Here is a 21,625-nt window from a genome sequence, read left to right on the forward strand (position 1 = left end):
TTACATGGATGGAGCACATCCATTAAGTACTCCGATGATTGTTCGATCACTTGATGTGAATAAGGATCCATTCCGGCCTCAAGAAGAGAATGAAGAGCTACTTGGTCATGAAGTACCATATCTTAGTGCAATTGGTGCACTAATGTATCTTGCTAACACTACAAGACCCGACATAACTTTTTCAGTTAATGTCTTAGCAAGATATAGCTCTGCTCCCACAAGGAGACACTGGAATGGAATCAAACACATATTGCGGTATCTAAAAGGGACTACCGATATGGGCTTATTTTATGGCAATAATTGCAGTTCTGATCTTGTTGGTTATGCCGATGCTGGGTATTTATCCGATCCACACAAGGCTCGATCTCAAACAGGTTATGTGTTTACCTGTGGAGGCACTTCCATATCTTGGCGATCGACTAAGCAATCAATTGTGGCTACTTCATCTAATCATGCCGAGATAATTGCTATTCATGAAGCAAGTCGAGAGTATGTGTGGTTGAGGTCTATAATACATCTTATTCGAGACAAATGTGGTTTGAAATGTGACAAGTTACCCACAATTTTGTATGAAGACAATGCAGCATTCATAGCTCAATTGAAGGGAGGATTCATAAAAGGAGATAGAACAAAGCACATTTCACCAAGATTATTTTTCACACATGATCTTCAAAAGAATGGTGATATCAATGTGCAATAGATTCGTTCAAGTGATAATATGGCTGATTTGTTCAAAAAATCTCTACCGACGTTAACCTTCAAGAAGCTAGTGCACAAGATTGGGATGCGAAGGCTCAAGGATGTGAATTGATGCTCTCATCAGGGGGAGTTAATGCGCGTTGCACTCTTTTTTCTTTACAAGGTTTTGTCCCATTGAGTTTTCCTTGCAAGGTTTTTAACGAGACAACCAAAAGGCGTATTGTTAGATATTTGTACTCTTTTTCCTTTACTAGATTTTTTTCCCATTGGGTTTTATTTTAGTTAAGGTTTTAATGAGGCACATTACTTATCGAGTAGACATTCAAGGGGGAGTGTTATGAATATAATTCTATTTATAGTGAATGTCTATCTTGTAGAGAGTTTTACTTTGTGGCTAAGTCATTTTTCCCCTATAAATAGAGGGGTCTTACCCCAGAATTTCCTGTCTCTCTTTCTCTGCAATATTGTTCTTCTACTTTTATTGTTTTATAACACTATCTATATTATTATAAAAGCACGAATATTTCACGTTAAATGTTGAACGACTAAAATATCCTTGACACATTGATCGACTTTTATGCCCTTAATTATTTGTTTAATGAAGCAAGTTAAAGGTGGATATAATTGTAATTAATCTATTGAAAACTCTAGATCGTAGTGTAGTTGAAGAATCCATGTTTTACAACAATACGTTTTGCTAATGAGCCTCAATTCTAATAGGAATGCATTGCATCGTTGATGACTTTCTCTATTCCTTCTAACAAATTTCTTTTTTAGCTTTAAAACACAATCCCCCACAAATTGTTCAAGACTCAAAATACAGAGACGGAGTTTCTTTTTCATCTTCATGATTTCCAACTTCACATATTTTTTATCTCCTGCAAGATGGTGTTTATTCTTCAGGTTACTAAAGCTATTTCTCTATCTTGGATTTTGCCTTTTAACTTTCTTTTTTTTTTTAATAAAAAAATCGTGTTTTAAATCTTTAGATAATAAAGCAATGTCTATACATTGATTAGTTTCCTCTTTATTTTCCTTGATGCACGATGTGTCATGTTCGTTGATAACTGTTGTTGGTATTTTCTATATTATAACTGTATTTGTGAAATTCCAAATCATAAGAATATAAAAAATATTTGCCTAACACATCCTAACTTCTTAATGTGACAGGTATTTGAGAGTGTGAATTTGGGGTACTCAGAGTCAGAGATGAGAATTATGGTAAATATTGTGGTTTAGATTGTTATATTTTTGTGAGTTGAACGCATAGATGGTTCCGCCAAAATTAGACTGTTTAAATATACGGCAGGAATTCCTTTTTAATTATTACTCTTAGTTCACTTATGAGTTTGTTAAACGAATATAGAGATTTTGAAATTTGGCCTGCTTGGAACACATGATAATTGTTAAGGTTAGAACTTAGAAGCTTTCGTCCTCTTGCTCAACTGTGTATGAAAGTTTTACAACTCTTTTACATTAATGTATTATATTGCCGAGCTAACTTTTGTTGGATTTTTTTATTTTTGCTTCTATTTTTCTTGCGCTTATGGATATTTTCTCACTTGATATAAAAAGTTAAATTTTATATTGGATTCTTACTTCTGTTCTTTATAACTACACGGAAGCACTTGAAGCATTGAAGGGAAGAAAGAAAACAAGTTCCTCAAGGAGTTGGGAATAAGTGTGTCGATTATATAGTCAAACGGGTTAGAAGAAGATCATACATTCTATTTTAGCATTCTTAATGGTACGATAACAGGATTCTGAGAGTAAAGTCTTTTTAGACTAAGTTAAAGACTTAAATGTTTATTTACTCTAAACACGTACAAATACAAGAGAAACACAATGTACAATTGTACAATACAATATTTACACACATACACCTATTTTTCCCTAAAACTAAAAAAAATCACAAAATAAATTGACGTAAGCTAATAACTTAATAATTGGATAGGTAAAGTGACAATGTCTTAACGTAATGACGCGAAAAAAGTCTTTCATATGAAGATGCTTTTTTCAAATCTTTTAACCATTAGCGGAAGACATTTGCATGTATATAGATACTAGTATTACACGAATATTAAATATTCCTGAAATATTAACAGACTTTTATACCCTTTAAAAGAAATATAATCTCTTGAGAATATAATTCCATGTTGGATAAAATAGTAATTAAACTTGGCCAAATATTAATTAATGGAATCCTAAGCACAATCAGATTCCTACTTTTCAGTTATTCGTCCTAGCTAAATCCTTAGGTTGATACTTTTTAGTTATTCGTCCTTAATCCTTTAGTATTTCAACATTGAAGTAAGCTTTTGAAAGAATATGAATTAGAGTTGGAGAATGATTAAGAATTGTAGAAGAGTAATTCTACTTGTTTTGGCTAACCTTAATTTATATGCAAAGCGTTTGGCATATTGCATTCTCATAGTTACCGCTTGAACATGTTAAAATTTTATGTATTTTTTTCTTTTATGTCTTTCTTTTTACTTGTTCCCCTTCTCTTTTTTTTTTTCTTTTTTTTCATTATAGGATTAATTAGATATGCGTAGGATGCATATCTACTTATATACAAATCGCATAACATGCACAGTTATTGAAATTAAACTTTTGACGCTTTTTTTTTGTGTACTCAAAAAAAGATATCTGATTGCTCTCTATGTACCTCTAGTATCCTCTTTGTTTCGTTTCCCTATTTTTTGTATAACATTCTATCTAACCTAACCATTTTGCTTTAATTTTTATAGTTTGTTTTCAAGTGTTAACTTCGAGTTTTTATTTTCAAGACATAATTCTAACCACTGCAATTTTAAGTTTGCTATCTCTTTGTTAAAAGCTCACGAGCATGCTTGAGAAGATCTCTCATGGCATGGAATTGAAATATATTTTTTCTCGGTTCTTTGATATAGAATATAGCATAGGCAAAGCTGACAGGCAGAGGTTAAAATACTTGAAACTTTGAGGGAAAATAAACCTTTATGTGGTCTTTTGAATGAATACATCTTATGTGAAAGATGTAGAAGTTTTATGAGATTGATCGGCTAATATGATATATCGATATTCGGATGTCTATGATTTATTATGAGTTGTTAGTTTATTATTATCAAGACTAATTGTGTGCATACTCTAAAATCTAAATATGAGACTGGCGAATTGCACCATATATGAAGTATTGAGGGCACTTTCAAAAGTATTTATTTTAAATTATACTAGTATCAGTACCCGCGCGATGCGCGAACAAATCATTTCAAATTGCGGTGTAGGTTGTTTAAATCATGTACAAATAACCTTAAAATATAAACCTCTCAGATAAAAATTATATAACATGAGAATTTAATTATGAAACATGATATGAAATTATTGTTCAAATCTCGTAGTGAACAACCAATCTTTTTAATATATAATTGTAGCAACCTAACCCCTTGATTTTGGTACTTGTATTTCATTCCGTTATCGATATTAAAGAATGCTAAACATGCCATATTGTGATCTATCTTGTTCGAGCACATTAGATCATATTATCTTAACAAAATTCTTATTATCACTTTATTTTTATCTCGAAGTCAAATATATCTTATTCATCACATCACTTTTACATAAATTCTTTTTTTTTCTTTTCTTATAGTTATTCTATTATTTAATATTTAATATTATTATACTATCATATAATTTTTTATTAGCTTATAATTAAATTAATGTCTTGCTTTTTATCCTTCTAATAGTATTTAATAAAAATAAATATTTTATTCTTGAAATTTGGTATATTTTTATGCTTTTATCCTCTTATTCATAATATTTTAATCATTTAAATTTATCAGTAATATTTTTAAATATAATTTTATTATTTATTTATCTATTTTTAAATTAATTTAAAGTATAAGTATCCTCACACTACCTCTATTTTTTTTATGTACATTCTCTTCCCTACTACAAATGTTAATTAGCTTTTTTATTAATGTTTTACCTAGAGCCAAAATAATGACATATTTTGTTTTAAATTGTAACTTTTAATTAGTCTAAAATATTAATACATAAGTTATTTGATTTTCATTTTCCAAATGTATTGAGTTCTCTTATAATTAATTTTGTATTAGATGCAATTAAGTTTTCTTTCTTTTTTAGCTATGAGATACAATTTAATTTTTAATTTTCATTAGTAAGATTACAAATATTAGAAACTTATTTTGTATTTTTAAAATTTATTTAATCATAGAAAAAAATTTCTTAATTGTTTGAATACATTATTTTTAAATACTGTAGTAATATTTTTACTGTCATTTTAGTTCTTTACATAATATTTTTTTAAAAAAAATCTCATCTCAAATTCAAATAATTCTTATCATTCTATTTTCTAAAATGGACCGCATTTTTAAAAAATTATGCTATGCATTCAAACTCAAACTAACACACTCGATTCAAATATTAATCATAGAAAAATATTTCCTTAATTATTTGAACATATTATATCTTTGTATAATATTTTCACTGTCATTTTATTTTTTTACATAATTTTCTTTCTTTTTTAGTTTTTAGATGCAAATTTAATTTTTGTAAAATTACCTATATTAGAAATTTATTTTGTAATTGAAATTTTTTATTTTTTATTATTGTTTTATTTTTCATAAGTAAGACTTCAATTTCGTGGTATTATCCATAATTTGAGCATTCACGTCATAGTTTTTAGAACTTTCTAATCTCAAATTCAAATAGTCTTTTCTTTTAATTTCTAATAGTAAATTTCTAATAATTTTACATAATTTTGCTATTTTTTAATCTAATATATAGTCTTATTACATCTTATGTGACTTTTCATTAACTTGTAAATTTATTTAATATCATTATCAACTACTTTTCTTTAATAATATAAGATAAATATATAATTTTTTTAATTATGAAATAAATATTTATTTTATTTTAAAAACATTGCTCGAAAAAATTAAATTATTTAAAATTGAATAATATTTTTAAGTATTATATATTTATTTTAATTTATTTTCTAAACTTATGATTTATAAATGTCCTTACATTATCTCTAATTTATTTTTTATTGTTCAATTTTTTTAGTTATTGATTTTAACTGTTAGACTTGAGACTTGGACTTATATTATGACTTTTCTTAGTATAATATAAAAAACTTTCTCATCTCAAATTTAAATAAGTTTTACCCTTTTTTCTATGATAAAAAATCTGAATTTTTATTTTTTCTCTATTTATTCTTTATTTTTTTACTTTATATTATTCGATACCTAATATTATTACATTATCATGTGAATTTTTATTAGCCTGTTTGAATTTAATATTTATCTTTACCACACTCATTATAATATAATATAGATAAAAATTTAAAAACTTTCTCATCTCAAATTCAAATAATTTTTATCATTCTATTTTCTTAATTAGACCATATTTTCAAAAAATTATGTTATGCTTTCAAATTTAAACTAACTGAACTTAATTCAAATATAATCATAGAAAAATATTTTCTTAATTGTTCGAACACACTATATCTAAATGTTGTAGTAATATTTACGTATAAAATATTCGTTTGTACGATTTATCAATATTAATATGAATTTATTATTCTTGTTATTAAAATATCTTTTGTTGATTATTTAAGTTTTCTCTTACCTTATAAATAATTTGTATATTTTATGTAAGATCTTATGTTGCTGCTTGAAATTATTTAATTTTTAAACTCAATAAATTCTTAATATCTTAAGAAGTAAATTTTAGTTTTATTTTATATTTTAACTTACTCCAAAGTATAAATAGTTATAGGTTATCTCAATTTACGTCTTTATATATTTTTAGTTTTTTCTATTATAGTTTTTAATTATTTTTTCACCTCCATATTTCTAACTAATATAGAAAAAAATCTATGAGTAGATCAATATATAAATATAAATATAGATATAGATATAGATACAAATATACATATAAATTTAATTATAGATATATAGATTAGATTTGTCTAAGATCTATTTAGATTATGTATAAGATTCATTAAACTACTTCCATTAATTATGTTTCTATATATAATTTTTAATTATTAATGTTGTCCTAAAATTGCTAAGTGACTTCATTTTAGCTTACCACTTGGCTTAACCACAATGCATACTACTCTCCTTTTAATATAATATAGATTAGCTTGACTTTGGGTAGAGATAATGAAAATAAATTGGACATTGGACAAATTCAAACAGACAAATTTCATAATGCAAGATTAATAAAATTCAAGTATGATCTAGCAAACTTAGCTAGATTAATTATCTCTATTGGTTGAGATAAAATTCAGTCATTTTGAAATCAAGTATATTTTAACGTAACAACATTGATTTCCAACACTTCAAAAATATTATATTTTTTTGTCATGTCAATTGCTTTACTGTGACTCTTTCTTCTTGTATATAATTTACTTAAAATTTAATATATATATATATATATATATATGACTGAAAATTCACGTGCAACGCACGTATATAGAGACTATATAATATTAAAAGCACGAATGCCCTTAACAAAATGTCATTCGCCTTTTTTACCCTTAAAAATATATTTCATATTGGGTAAAATTGTATGTTATGTTATTTTCCTACTATTTAGGACTTTGAAATTAAGTAAAATTTTGGTTAATAAATTTTTCCTATTATTTAGAATTTTAAAATTAATTCAAAATTTTCCTTTTATATACTTACCTAAAATATTGATGTTGAACCTTTGAACGAATTATTGTGTTTTTCTTAAAGTTCGCTTCCTCATACATTAGATACCATATTTTGAAAAGAAAAAATCAATCCCTTTCTCTCATCATTCACTTTTAAGTTAGTTGGTTATCAGAAAGTGTTATATTTGGTCTAGCTCAATCATCGTATCAACAAAAGTGACCTTGAAATATTGACAAACTTTTATGCAAAAGCTAAATTATTTTTTCTACTACAATTCCACTTCCACTTGAATAATAACTCCGAATAACCAGATAAATTAATATGAGTTATAATTCCAAATTCATTTAATTCCAATTTCTCTTGGAATAACATTGAGAATTTTGCCTTAAATTTAGGAGTTAGAAATCAAAATCAGAATATAAAACAAAATCAGTTATAATATTAATAAATAAACTGGTTAAAAATGCAAACTTTAAGAACAATGATGAAATAATAGAAGACAAATTGTATTCATAAAGAGATATTATGAATATATCATGTGAGACACAGTTTAACATATTTGTATATCATATTACTCTCTTTATTTTAATTTAGATGACATATTTTACTTTTTGAAAATTAAATTAACTAAACTTTGAAGCTAAATTAGATTACTTCAACTTAGTCTTTTAAAACTAAAATTTAAATATTCAAAAACTATAGGAGAAATAATATAAGTTATAATTTTTCTCATGTCAATACGATAAAAAAAGATATTTTAAAATGTTGGCCAAACGTCAAACAGTTTGACTCTCAATAAGCGAAATATTTCATCTAAATTGAAATAAAGAGGGTATAAGATATGTATAATTATAAAACAGTACAACTAATTTAACAAATTCATCATCTATGCATATTCAAAAGTTATTGAATACAACATCTAATTATTTTCATTATTTAAACAAATATTACATTTCATTTTAACATCAAAGTATATATTTTTAATCAATAGACACTATACACACGTGCAACACACATATGCTAAAACTAGTAAAGATGAAATACTAGAAGATAGAATGTATCTTTAGTGAGGAGACAATATTTTTTTATTTTTTTGCATTTATAGCAATAAATGACAACTCTCTACATTATTTTTAGACTCATTATCACTTGCCAATATTTTTTTTAAGAGTTACATGATCAATGTTTCGTTTTCATATCTCTAGAAGAGACACAATTTTACTTTCTTTTTTTTTTTTAAAATTTTTCGTACGAAATTCCTACATAAGTTCTCAAAAATCACTATAAGCCATTGATGATTTTTTTAATTGAACTAGCTAAATAGGATCAACATTCATCATTTTCGGGAACTTACACTGTTTAACCAAAAAATAGAATTTCAGTCAAAGCTAGAATTTAGAAGAATGTGGGTTACTAATAATCAAAAGAATATGTAGAAGAAAGTAATTTGGAGTAATCAGAGTATAATCAGGAGAAAAATAAGTGAATCAAAGTATATTCCAATTGTGTCTTGTGTTGACCAGATACTTCCCTTTTGTAGGTATGTTGAAGATATGCGTTTCCTCCAAATCATAATGAGGCTATTATGAATAATTAAAGACATTGAATGCTACGTTACACAATCATTGTAATCAATACAAATTCTCTAACGTATCCAATATGCCTGTCGAATTTCGTATCTGCGCTCTTTATTATGGTCAGATCCATTCCTTTTGATAAATGACTTAAATAGGTACGGGCGCCGAATCCTTCAAATGTCCTCCCGTGCCTCTTCCTTTGCCTTTACTCGTTTCTATTGATGCCCGTGCCTCTTGACTAATTATAATTCTCTGACTATTTGACCAGTCCACGTGTCTCAACATGTCACTTACATATATAAATGCAATTTTTTCCAATACAGATAGTCCCCCCACTTTCCATTTATTCATCAATTGAATATTTGGGAAGTGGATTTCATTAAAACGAGAATTTTTGTCACCATTAATGTTATGACAAAATTGACGCTTCAATTGTCACTTCCATTTAATATTCCGTACACGTATCAATTTCCCATTGGCTCTGCAGTTTTTGCAGCCTTTTTCAAGATTTTTACGGTTCCACTATTAATGAAGTGCCAGTTATCATAATTATGGTCTTTCCACCTCCGCACTTTTACCTTTGGCGGTTGCTTATCGGTATAAATATAATTTTTTTCCTTTGTCTTTTATCACATAAAGCTTATTGAACACTTATTTCTCCAAATCTCTGTTTACTTCTTCCTTAAATCATTCTTCTTTGATATGTCTTCTCCAAGCCCTAACCCTGAGAGAGTTTCCATTACTGACTCCTTCCCCAATGCCCCTGTTAGGCACAGAAGGGGAGGTAGACTTCGTACTTTAGGATCTACTCGAGGTGGTTCGTCTATGCCTTCTTCTGGTTCTGGTCCTTCCTCTAGAACCAGAGGTTCCCTTTCTCACAAATCTTCTTTTAGGGGTAAAGATCATTCTAAACCTTTACGCAAACCTTTAGTAGATGAGATAGTCCCTTTAGAATTGTCTTTTTACCATGACAGGGAATCTCTTAGAAACCAGGTTTTCGCATTAGATCGTGTCGATGCTTACCCTACTCAAATTACAGAGGTTTTGACTCCTGTGGTTCGTAAGGACTGTCATTGGAGTAATAATTTTCCCATTATTATCCCTAATCCGAATCAGAGAATTACTTCCTATTTAGTTGGGTTCTCTTTTGTTTACAATTACCCTTTTACTTTAGGGTTTAGACCAGCAATCGACCCAGTCATTCTCGAATTTTGCCGTTTCTTCAATGTCTGCTTGGGTCAAATTGGCCCAATAATATGGAGGGTTGTTGCCTGTTTAAGGCATTTATCCACTAAAGCTGAAGCTCCTTTTACTTTCCCTCACTTGATTCATCTTTACTCACCTAGGCTTTTTCGTAATGGTGTTTTTACACTAGTAGTCAGGAGTAAGAGGGTTTTGGTGAGCCCTGAAGATGACAAGGATCGTGGCTGGTATGCCTGATTTGTTGCTGCCCCCACTGTTGGTTTAGTGGGTGAAGATAATGTTCCCTTCCCTGAGAAGTGGAATTTTGCACGTAGGTCTTTTATCCCTCTCGTACCTTCTTCTTTCAAGTTTATCAGCTTTTCTAATTTTACCCCCCCCTTTTTTAGCAACCATGGGAGTGGTGGGGGATGTTCCCAATTTTCATGGTTGGGTAGATAAATTGCTGAAGATCGCGCCAATGGATGGTAGATCTTGGAAAACACTTTCTAACCGCTTTGGTTGGAAGGTAAAGACTCATGGTAAGAGTTTTACATTTTGTTCTTTTCGTGCCTATATTCTCCTTTATTGTTTTAACTTTTATCCTTCTTTTTGTCAGGATTTGCTATTCGAGGGGTTACTACTGAAGCAGTTGCAGCCTCTCGTGTCTCTTTGGGAACTCGTACTCCTTGGGGAACCCGTATCTCTTTAGAGATAGCCCGAGAAATAGTCTTGGGTTCCTCTTCTGCGAAAAGGAAGGCTGCTGAAGAGGAAAATTCTGAAGAAGAGGAAAATGAGAGTTCCTTGGTAACGAGGCCATGAGTTAGGAGACGCATCGTTTCCGATGACGAAGCTAAAGTTTCGGTTTCTCTTACCGAACCTGTTGAAACCCCAATAATAATTCCTGATGATGACGTCACTCCCCAAGATACTCGTGAGTCTATTGACCAACTTTTCATCAGTGGATTTGGTCGTGAAGATGTCGGGCCTGTTTTGGACGAAGTACCTTTATCGTCTTTTTCATTACCCGTGCCTGTGATTCCTTCTTTACTAACCCCAGCTATTTCCGTTCCTTCTTCTACTGCTCTTACCTCTTCTCCGGCTCCTCCTTTGACTATTCCCCCTCCTATAGTTCATCATACTGAAACGGTCTCTTCAAGTAGAAGTGTCGCTATGAGGTGGGTAATTATTGAAATTCCTGCTGAGAGCAGCCTTTTGAGAAAGTCAGGTCAGGCGGATGTATGGCTGGAGCCTCTTATTGGCCCAATTGAAAAAGCAAAGTTGGAGAGCCACAGTTCCCTAACTTTAATGAATGATATCGTGCATGCCACTCTGAAGGTATTTTCCTTCTTTTACTTTGCAAAATTTTTCATCTTTGGGATTCCTATTTCTTCTTTTTTTTAGGCCAATCTTATCGGCACAGAATTGATGAAAAGAATTGCCCCTTTGGAGAAGATAGCACGCGACTCTCAATTGGAAGGGGCAATTTGAGAGTGCTCAGCTTGATATAGAGAACTTACAAGAGAGCAAGAATACCTTAGAGCAGCGAGTACGGGCTTTAACTTCATAATTGGCGGTTATAAAAGCTTCTTCACACCAAGTAGAAAAGACAAAGAGCGTCTCGAGTCCTCCTTCTCAGAGCAGCTATCTAAAGCTAGTGAAGAGATCAAAGAATTAAAGGCTCTTTTAAACCAAAAGGAAGTTTACGCTAGGGAGCTTGTGCAAAATTTGACTCAAGCACAAGAAGACCTCAGAATCTCTGCTGATAAGGTGCGTGCTTTAGAATGCTCCCTCGCCTCTCTTCAAGCTTCCCACAGCTCCGCCTTGGCTGAAAAGGAAGAGCTAAAAAATGAGATCGCTGCTTGGGAAAAAGATTATGAGATCCTTGAAGAAAAATCTGTTGTTGAGGCAAGTTGGGCTTTTTTGAATTCCCGTCGTGATACCCTACTTGAAGCTGGCCAAGAAAACTTCAACCTGGAGTTGGAGTTAGCTAAAATCAACGAAACAATTGAAAAGTCTCAACAAACTCAAGACTTTCCTTCTCCCATGGATGAAGTTCCTGTGGCTGAAGCTCTCATGAATGTTGAAGCTGATACGGGTATCATGACTATTTCAAACCCGATCGAGCCCGTTGCTGCAAGCCGAGTTGAAACCGCGCCTGCTGATGCACTGCCCAAATTGAGCTTGCTGCTATTGACGTTCCTGCCTCAATACCACAAACTTTTCAGTGACTAGTTTTAATCATTCAAATGATTTTATTTTTGTTTTGATTTTGGAAGATTGTAATCAAACCCTTAACTTAATTTGAGGGTTGATTTTAGAAACGTCAGTCCCCAAGTCTTTTAATGGGGCAATCTAAATAATTTCGTAGTTTTATGACTAAGTTCGAACTTAGTCTTAGATTTTTTTACATATTAAGAAGTTTTTTATCTTAAACTTCTGCTTGCTTTATTCTCGCCTTTATTTTTAGAGACTTACAAAATAATTTGAATTTTTGTTTTCCGAAAAATGCTTCTGTTAACCTCATGATTAATTTAAACATGAGTTTTATAAAAGAGGGCCCTTTTATATTTCAATACTTAATGAAGAAGACGTCTCAACTTCATAATGGTATTATCATACGATAAAAGAAATAGGAATACACATGTTTCTCTGAAATAACTTTGACAAGTTTTTATTTTTGAACCTTGTCTAGTTCCGAATAAAACTTTACATGTATTTGAATTACATCTATAACTTTCTCGTAACTGTTTTTCTTGTAACAGATTCAAAAGAAGAATAATAGACACGGGGTTTTTCCTTATAACTCGTTTTAGTATATAGCCTTTACCCTAACTATAGTGAGGTTTTTCTTTGGCCTTAGCTCGTGGCTTTATGATTTTTACTCTGTACTTGACTCTTTCAGGCTTGATTTTTCCTTAATCTACTTTGCCGTCTTTATACATATGTCCGTGTATATTATGTAGTCCCCCAAGTGTTTGAGTGTTGAAGTATGAAGCCTCGAGCACTTGATAGTTTCTCTCATTTGGTCCTTTTCCTGAAAAGGAAAAACATACGGGACTCTGAGGGACGATTATAGATGAAGACTGCATAACCCGTTTACATTTCTATCAGAATAATTGTAACCCTAGGCTAGGAATTTTAGGTTACTCCATGTGCCTTACAGGTCGTGACTCATCATTTAGTACGGGTTAGCGTTTTGCCAATCATCTAAAATCGTTAGTAAAATTTTAACAATTCAAAAATGAAATTTAAAATGGTTATACCTGCCATGGGTTTTCCTTAGAAATAGTATCTCTTTAAATGAACAGCATTCCAATGCGAAGGTAGTATCTTGCCATTCATTATTTCCAGTTCATATGCTCCATTTACTGCAACATCACACACTTTGTAGGGTCATTCCCATGTTGGACTTAATTTCCCTATGTTAGCTACCTTTGTAGACTGAAAAACCTTTTTAAGCACGAAGTCCCCAATTTTGAAGAACCTGAGGCGTGCTTTTCTATTGTAGTATCGTTCTATGACTTGCTTTTGTGCTGCCATTCTTATTAAAGCAGCTTCTCTCCGGCCCTCGAGTAAATTTACTGTACTTGTTTTTGCAGTTGTGCGATATGCCCATAAAACTCCAGGTAACACTTCAGGCCAGTTTCCTTTTGATTCCTCTAGTCGTTTCTTTAAATTGTTGATAATGACCTTGTTCGTTGATTCTGCCTGTCCATTACCCACCGGATGATAGGGTGTTGACGTAATCCTTTTAATTTGCCAGCTTTGAAAAAATTTCGTGATCTGAGCTCCAATAAATTGAGGACCATTATCACATACGATCTCATTTGGTAAGCCAAATCGACATACGATATTCCGCCAAATAAAGTCTCTGACTTCCTTTTCTCGCACTTGTTTGAATGCACCTGCCTTTACCCATTTAGTAAAATAATCAGTGAGAAAAAGCAAAAAATTTACCTGTCCTTTTGCTTGCGGTAATGGACCTACGATATCCATTCCCCTTTTCATGAATGGCCATGGCGCAATGACCGGATGTAATAATTCTGCAGGTCTATGCATATTGTTACCGTACCTCTGGCATTTATCACATTTGGCCACGAAACTTTCTGCCTCCTCTTCCATTTTAGGCCAGTTATAACCTGCCCTAATTAAGGTTCTTACTAGTGATCTTCCACCTGCGTGATTCCCGCAATGACCCTCGTATATTTCTCTCATTACATACTCTGTTTGCGAAGGTCCAAGACATCTTACTAAGGGACCACCGAACATTTTACGATATAGATTGCCTTGTTTTAAGCAGTACCGAACGGCCTGCCTTCGAAGCGCATAAGACTTTTTCTTGTCATCAGGGACGGTTCCATACTGCAAAAAAGCAACAATTTCGTTCCTCCAATCCCAGGTTAAGTTATTAAAATTTACCTCATTTGCATCGGGATCAAGAACTAAATGAAATAAATGTATCACTGAGGCATTTGCATCGTTTGCCACGTCGGCCGCAGATGCGAGATTAGCTATGGCGTTTGCTTCAAGATTTTCATCCCTGGGTATTTGTCTAACTTTCCAATCTTGAAATTGTTTGATCAATTCCCGTACCTTTTCCAAGTACTGCTGCATCCTTGCTTCCCTAGATGTATAAGTCCCCAACATTTGATTAACTACGAGTTGTGAATCACTCTTTATTATAATCTGATTTATGCCAAGTTTTCGTGCCAGTTCTAAACCTGCAATCATAGCCTCATATTCTGCCTCATTGTTAGTTATGGAATGACATTTAATAGCTTGTCGAATGGTTTCACCCGTAGGTGGTACCAATACTACCCCCAAACCTACTCCTCTCACATTAGATGAGCCATCAGTAAATAAAGTCCAAGTTCCTGGGTTAGCTCCATTGAACACCTATAATTCTTTTTCTGCTTCTAACTGTATTCTCTGACTAAAATCAGCCACGAAATCAACTAATACTTGTGATTTTATAGCAGTTCTAGGTTGGTATGCAATTTCGTATTCACTTAACTCTATTGCCCACTTAGCTAACCTACCTGATAACTCATGCTTATGTAATATGTTACTTAAAGGGTAGGTAGTTACCACAACGATAGGATGACACTGAAAGTAAAGTCATAACTTTCTAGATGCCATGATTAACGCAAGTGCAAGTTTTTCTAACTAAGGATACCTCGCCTCTGCATCTAACAAAGATTTACTTACGTAATAGATAGGTGATTGTTTACCTTGCTCTTCTCGGACCAAAACAACACTTACCGCCACCTCCGAAACAGCAAGGTAGAGGAGTAGCTTTTCCCCAGCCTTTGGTTTTGCCAACAAAGGTGGATTTGATAAGTACGTTTTCAAATTCCTGAGTGCTTGTTGACATTCCTCATTCCATTCAAAATGGTCCTGCTTCTTAAGGGCCGAGAAGAATTTAAAACACTTCTCTGATGATTTAGAGATGAATCTTCCCAAGGCCACAATTCTCCCTGTTAATCTTTGAACTTCTTTCTTGTTTGAAAGTATGTCAAGGATTTACTCAATGGCTTTAATCTGTGCAGGATTTACTTCAATTCCACGGTTAGAAACAAGAAAACCCAAAAACTTGCCTGATGCATTACTAGATTTTTAGACCAAAGGGCATTACTTTATAACAGTAAAATCTAGTATAGAAAACTTGCCTAACCTAGTATAGAAACTTACCTAACCTCTGATACGTTGTACCTGCATTCTTTAGACCAAAGGGCATTACTTTATAACAGTAAGTTCCCCTATCTGTTATGAATGATGTTTTTTCTTCATCTCCTGGATCCATTTTAATCTGATTATAACCTGAATATGCATCTAAAAAACTTAACAATTCGTGACCTGAAGTTGCATCAATCAATTGATCTATGTGTGATAGTGGAAAAGAATCTTTAGGGCAGGTTTTGTTAAGATCTATATAATCTACACAAACCCGCCACTTACCATTTTTCTTTGGAACCACAACAGTATTGGCTAACCAGTTAGGATATTTTACCTCTCGAATGGAACCAATTTTTAGCAATTTTTGGACTTCTTCTTGAATCACCTGATTCTTGAAAGTTTCCTGCTTTCTTTTCATTTGCTTCACAGGAGGATATGACGGATCTTCATTTAGTTTATGAGTCATCACCTCCGGTGGTATTCCTGTCATGTCGGAGTGGGACTAAGCAAAACAGTCCATGTTAGTTTTCAAAAATTCAATTAACTTACATTTCATTCCTTGGTCAAGATTAGTTCCAACATAGACTTTTTTATCAGGCCATTGAGAGAATAACACGACAGGTTCTAATTCCTCTATCGTTGTTTTGATATCTTCATTCTCTTCTAGTTCTTGAACGATATCAGGCCTTGAGTCTACATCTGTTCACCCTTGTTCAGTTGAGGTTTGTGTTGTTATGTCCTCAACTGCCTTCTGTGATTGCTATTTACCTCCACTTCTCGTGCTTGTATCTACAATGGAGTTAATAGCCCTGGATGTATGTTGATCTCCACGAATTTGACAGATTCCCCATGGCGATGGAAATTTGATAACTTGATGCAAGGTTGAAGGAAAAACATCCATTTCATGGATCCATGGTCTCCCCAAAATCATGTTGTAAGCCATCTCCATGTCTACTACCTGGAACTTTGTATCTTTGACGACCCCTTCAGCAAAAATGGTGAGTGTTACCTCTCCTTTCGTGACGACACTGGAATTATCAAATCCAGATAGAGTATGCACCTTTGGTATTACTCTATCTTCAGCTTGCATCTCACGTAGCACTCTTAGCAAAATAATGTTCAAGGAACTACCTGGATCAATCAAAACTCGTTTCACATTAGTATCATGCACAATTAAAGATATTACCAGTGCATCATTATGAGGGATTAATATGCCATCTGTATCTGCATCATTGAATATAATATTGCCTTCTTCTAAAACATGCCGCACCCGTTTCCTTTGGGTAATAGTTACTTTGGAAGTTTTGTTAGCTGCAGTATATGGCACACTATTGATGTCTTCACCCCCACTTATAACGTTAACAGTTCTTTTGGGAGAAGGTGGTTTTGGAGGCTCCTGCCTGTTCTTCATGTAAGCTTGCTTGCCTTTCTCGCTGAACAACTCAGTAAGATATCCTTGTTTTAATAAATGATCAACTTCACTTTGTAAAAATCTGCAATCTGCTGTTTTATGCCCGTGATCATTATAGAACTCACACCAATGGTCAGGGTTGCACCTGTTTGGATTCGATCTCATTTCCTTTGGCCATCGAACCTTATCTCCCATGCTTTTCAAAACAGCTACGAGCTCGGAGGTGCTAACGTTGAAGTTGTAACCTCTGAATCTCGCTTTTAAATTTCTATCATCATCCCGTGACTCATAGTTGTTTCGTTAGTTCCTAAATCTTGATGAAGAACCTCATTCACTATTTCTTGATCTGTGATCGTGCCTTTGATTATCCTGTTTTGACCACGAGTCTTTCCCCGCAGGTCCCATATAGGGCTCGTACCTGTTTTTACCCGCAGATCGGGGAACAATATATTCCTCAATCCTCAACTTCATGTTATACCTGTTATAAACATCATTCCACATTGTAGCTGGGAATTCTCGAAGGCTTTCCTTGAGTCTCCTCGTAGCTTCCGAACTTTTTTCGTTCAAATTGCTTGTGAAAGCTATAGCTGCCCAGTTATCAGGTACACACAACAATGTCATTCTTTCGCGTTGAAATCTGTCCACGAATTCTTTAAGCAATTCTGAATCTCCTTGCTTGATTTTGAAAATATCCTCCATTCTTTTTTCCACTTTTTGGGCTCCCGAGTGTGCTTTGATGAAAGATTCTGCAAGCTCAGCAAAAGAGTTTATAGAATTTTCAGGTAAAGGGAATACCATGTTAGTGCTCCTTTGGTGAGTGTTTTACCAAATTTCTTGACTAATACCGATTCGATCTCCTGCTTAGTCAAATCATTGCCTTTTACGCCCGTTGTGAATGCAGTCACGTGGTCTCGTGGATCTGTTGTTCCATCATACTTTGGAATATCAGGCATTTTGAACTTTTTTGGAATTGGGAGTGGGGCAACACTTGGCTTCCAGGGCTGTTGCGAATATCTGTCCATGTCTACCCCTTTGATTATGGGCGGCACCCCGGGTATCTACTCTATGCGTTCACTTTGCTCCTTGAGCTGTTTCTGCAAGGTTAGTACTAAATTTTGTAAATCAGAATTAATTACATTACCTGGTTCTCTCTCCTGCGGTTTACTGGGAGTTCCACCGCTGCCTGAGTTAACAAGCCCGGAACGAGGGTTTTTTATAGTGTTATTATTTGGAGAAGGTGTGGGTGTTGCAACAGGTAACTGGTTAACAAGCGCCTCAACAGCTTTGTTGATCTGAGCAGTAATTAATTTCTGCAAAGCTTCATCAACAGTTTCGGCATTTTCGAATTGAGCATACTCGTTTATTTGAGATCCATCAGGAGTACCCTCACGAGATTGCCGTGGAGAGTCCTGCGGAGTAGGAACTTGAATGTTAATATTCTGTGGGCCTCCCTGACTTTATTAGTTCTCTTGGTTTCCTAGGGTGTTGTCATTGTTATTCGACATAATTGATGTAACAAGGAAGGTCAAGTAAAAAGAAAATAGATTATCAGATTCCCGGCAACAGAACCAATTTGTTTAACCAAAAAATAGAATTTCAGTCAAAGCTAGAATTTAGAAGAACGCAGGTTACTGATAATCAAAGAATATGTAGAAGAAAGTAATTTGGAGTAACCAGAGTATAATCAGGAGAAAAACAAGTGAATCAAAGTATATTCCAATTGTGTCTTGTGTTTACAAGTGACCAGATACCTCCCTTTTATAGGTATCTTGAAGATATGCATTTCCTCCAAATCATAATGAGGCTATTATGAATAATTAAAGACATTGAATGCTACGTTACACAATCATTGTAATCAATACAAATTCTCTAACATATCCAGTATTTAATGCCTGTCGAATTTCGTATCTGCGCTCTTTATTATGGTCAGATCCATTCCTTTTGATAAATCACTTAAATAGGTACGGGCGCTGAATCCTTCAAATGTCCTCCCGTGCCTCTTCCTTTGCCTTTGCTCGTTTCCATTGCTGCCCGTGCCTCTTGACTAATTATAATTCTTTGACTATTTGACTAGTCCACGTGTCTCAACATGTCACTTACATATATAAATGCAATTTTTCCCAATACATACACTTTTTTATTTTATTTTTTATTTTATAACTCACACACATTATTTATATAATTTTTAAAATTTATGAACTCATTAATATGAGGTACATGCGCAAAGCGCGTACCCTAAAACTAGTTATTACTATATTAAAAGCACGAAAGTCCTTAGCGAAATGTTATTCGCCTTTTTTTACCCTTTAAAAACAGTTTTTACAGTGAACAAAATTGTAATTTAAGTTACTTTCCTAATATTTAGGATTTGATATCAATTAAACTTTTTGCATATTAAACCTTTCCTTGGTAAACTAGGTAAAAAATTCTAATATTTAGGAATTTAAATCAATAAATATTTTACCTTATATAAGTCATACTAATTGAAAAATTGAACATGAATCCTTTCAGATGAGAACGTTCTTATATGGTGACTTCAATTGATTGTCACTCAAAAACTTAAAATATGGGAACATAAAATCACTTATTAAATTGAAAGTATTTAATACAATAACGTCTAAAGTAAAATTGTTTTAACGCGAAATAATTAAACATGCATTTTAAATATTCTTATTTTAGTCAAACAAAATATTTAATCCATGTTGAATTAAGCACCCAAAATGATTATTTGATGCCTTATATAATCATATTAAATAGTACAAGCCTAAACTTATATAATAAACGTGGTCAATCATTCAAAAGTTTTGAGCTAAATTTCTTTTGTAATTTTATTTGAGATAGAAGAAATAACTTTTTCATAAATCAAAAATAAAATATAAATTATAATGTATGCCACAAACGAATTTTTTTAAAAATATAAGGAAAAAATACATATGAAATTAATTAGCAGAAACAAATGCAATAAAGCATGATATTTTAAATATATTATTAAATTCTAGTAATTATTTTCTCATCTTGCTGAAATAATTCTTTTCCCAATCCTACCAAGATATCGTGGGACTTAGCTTAACTATCAATTGCTTCTGCAGCTATAAAATATTTTGTTACCATCTTTCTGTAATCTGCGAAGTAACATCAATCAATCAAGACAATTTCAAATTGGTCGAGATTCGGCAATAAGATTTTTATATGAATTATGCTATATTTATATCTAGTTTATTCCAATACTAAGCTTAATCCATACAAATATTTCAAATGGACCTTTTAGCATATCCATAGAATTTCGATTTTGAAGTTAGTAAAATGGTAAGGTACCATACCAAAAGAAAATGCCTCAATCAAATTTAAGTTATAAAAGAGGAAATAAATATAGGCTTTACTTAAATACAAGGCTAAAGAGCACTCTCATCTTCCTTGTTCTTTCAAAGTGTTGCATCAAGCTTTTGAGAGGGCTCTCAAGTTTCGGTTTCGCAAAAGAAAATAAGATTTGAATCAAGCAATCCAACCAAGGGAAGACACATAAAAAATCTTGATATTTGTGTCACATAAGTTATAAGTAACCATAAGAATATGCTTCTCTTGTTGCTATTCCATGTAATTTTAAGTCACTAAATTTTAAAAAAACATAAGGAAGAAAACTAATGAAAAAGATTAACGAAAACATAATGCAATAAAAGCTGACACTTTTTTATAGTTTTATAATGATCGAATGCTCGCGGAACGATCACCTATAAAATATAACGTAAGTCCTCTAGCCTCTTTTCTCATTATTATAAATAATACTCCATATTTTGTTAGTGATTGTTTTTAGAGGTAAATGTATATAATAATAACATCAATCATTATAGTTGCTAGTATTTATTAGAGATCTTTAGTCTGACATCCATATTCTATTTTAGAGACCTTAGATAATTTTAAAATAAAGTAAATTGAAAATGAAAGAAGAAAAAAATGAAAAAACAGTACATAATTCTTGCTGGATATGCTCCTATATAATCGGTAATTTTGATTTCTCGGAACATAGTTCTTGGGCAAGAATTTACCTATACCGAATAAATTTTTACCTAGTTCTTATTGAATATGCTTCTAGCTGCTAGCTGGTAATTTTAAAAAGATGATGTTTCTGACCTCCAATAACACAAGGTTAATAAAGTGGATGACTTTTGAGCTATTTGAGCATAAGACGATAAGAAAAGATTTCATCATTACCATGCATGAGTAACACCTTCAAAAAATAGCAAGCTAGACTTATTTTACATAAATCAAAAAATAAAAATAGAGAAAACGAATAAAATAAGTCCAAGTGAGACAAAAATAAAGTAATATGCTAGATAAGTTTATACCCAAGTCCGGTGCATGGATCAAAGTTCTTGACGAATGTCCTCAAGCTCAAATTTCATCATTTGAACCTT

This window comes from Nicotiana sylvestris, chromosome 1 (assembly GCF_000393655.2).
Source record: "Nicotiana sylvestris chromosome 1, ASM39365v2, whole genome shotgun sequence".
In the NCBI taxonomy this organism is placed as follows: domain Eukaryota; kingdom Viridiplantae; phylum Streptophyta; class Magnoliopsida; order Solanales; family Solanaceae; genus Nicotiana; species Nicotiana sylvestris.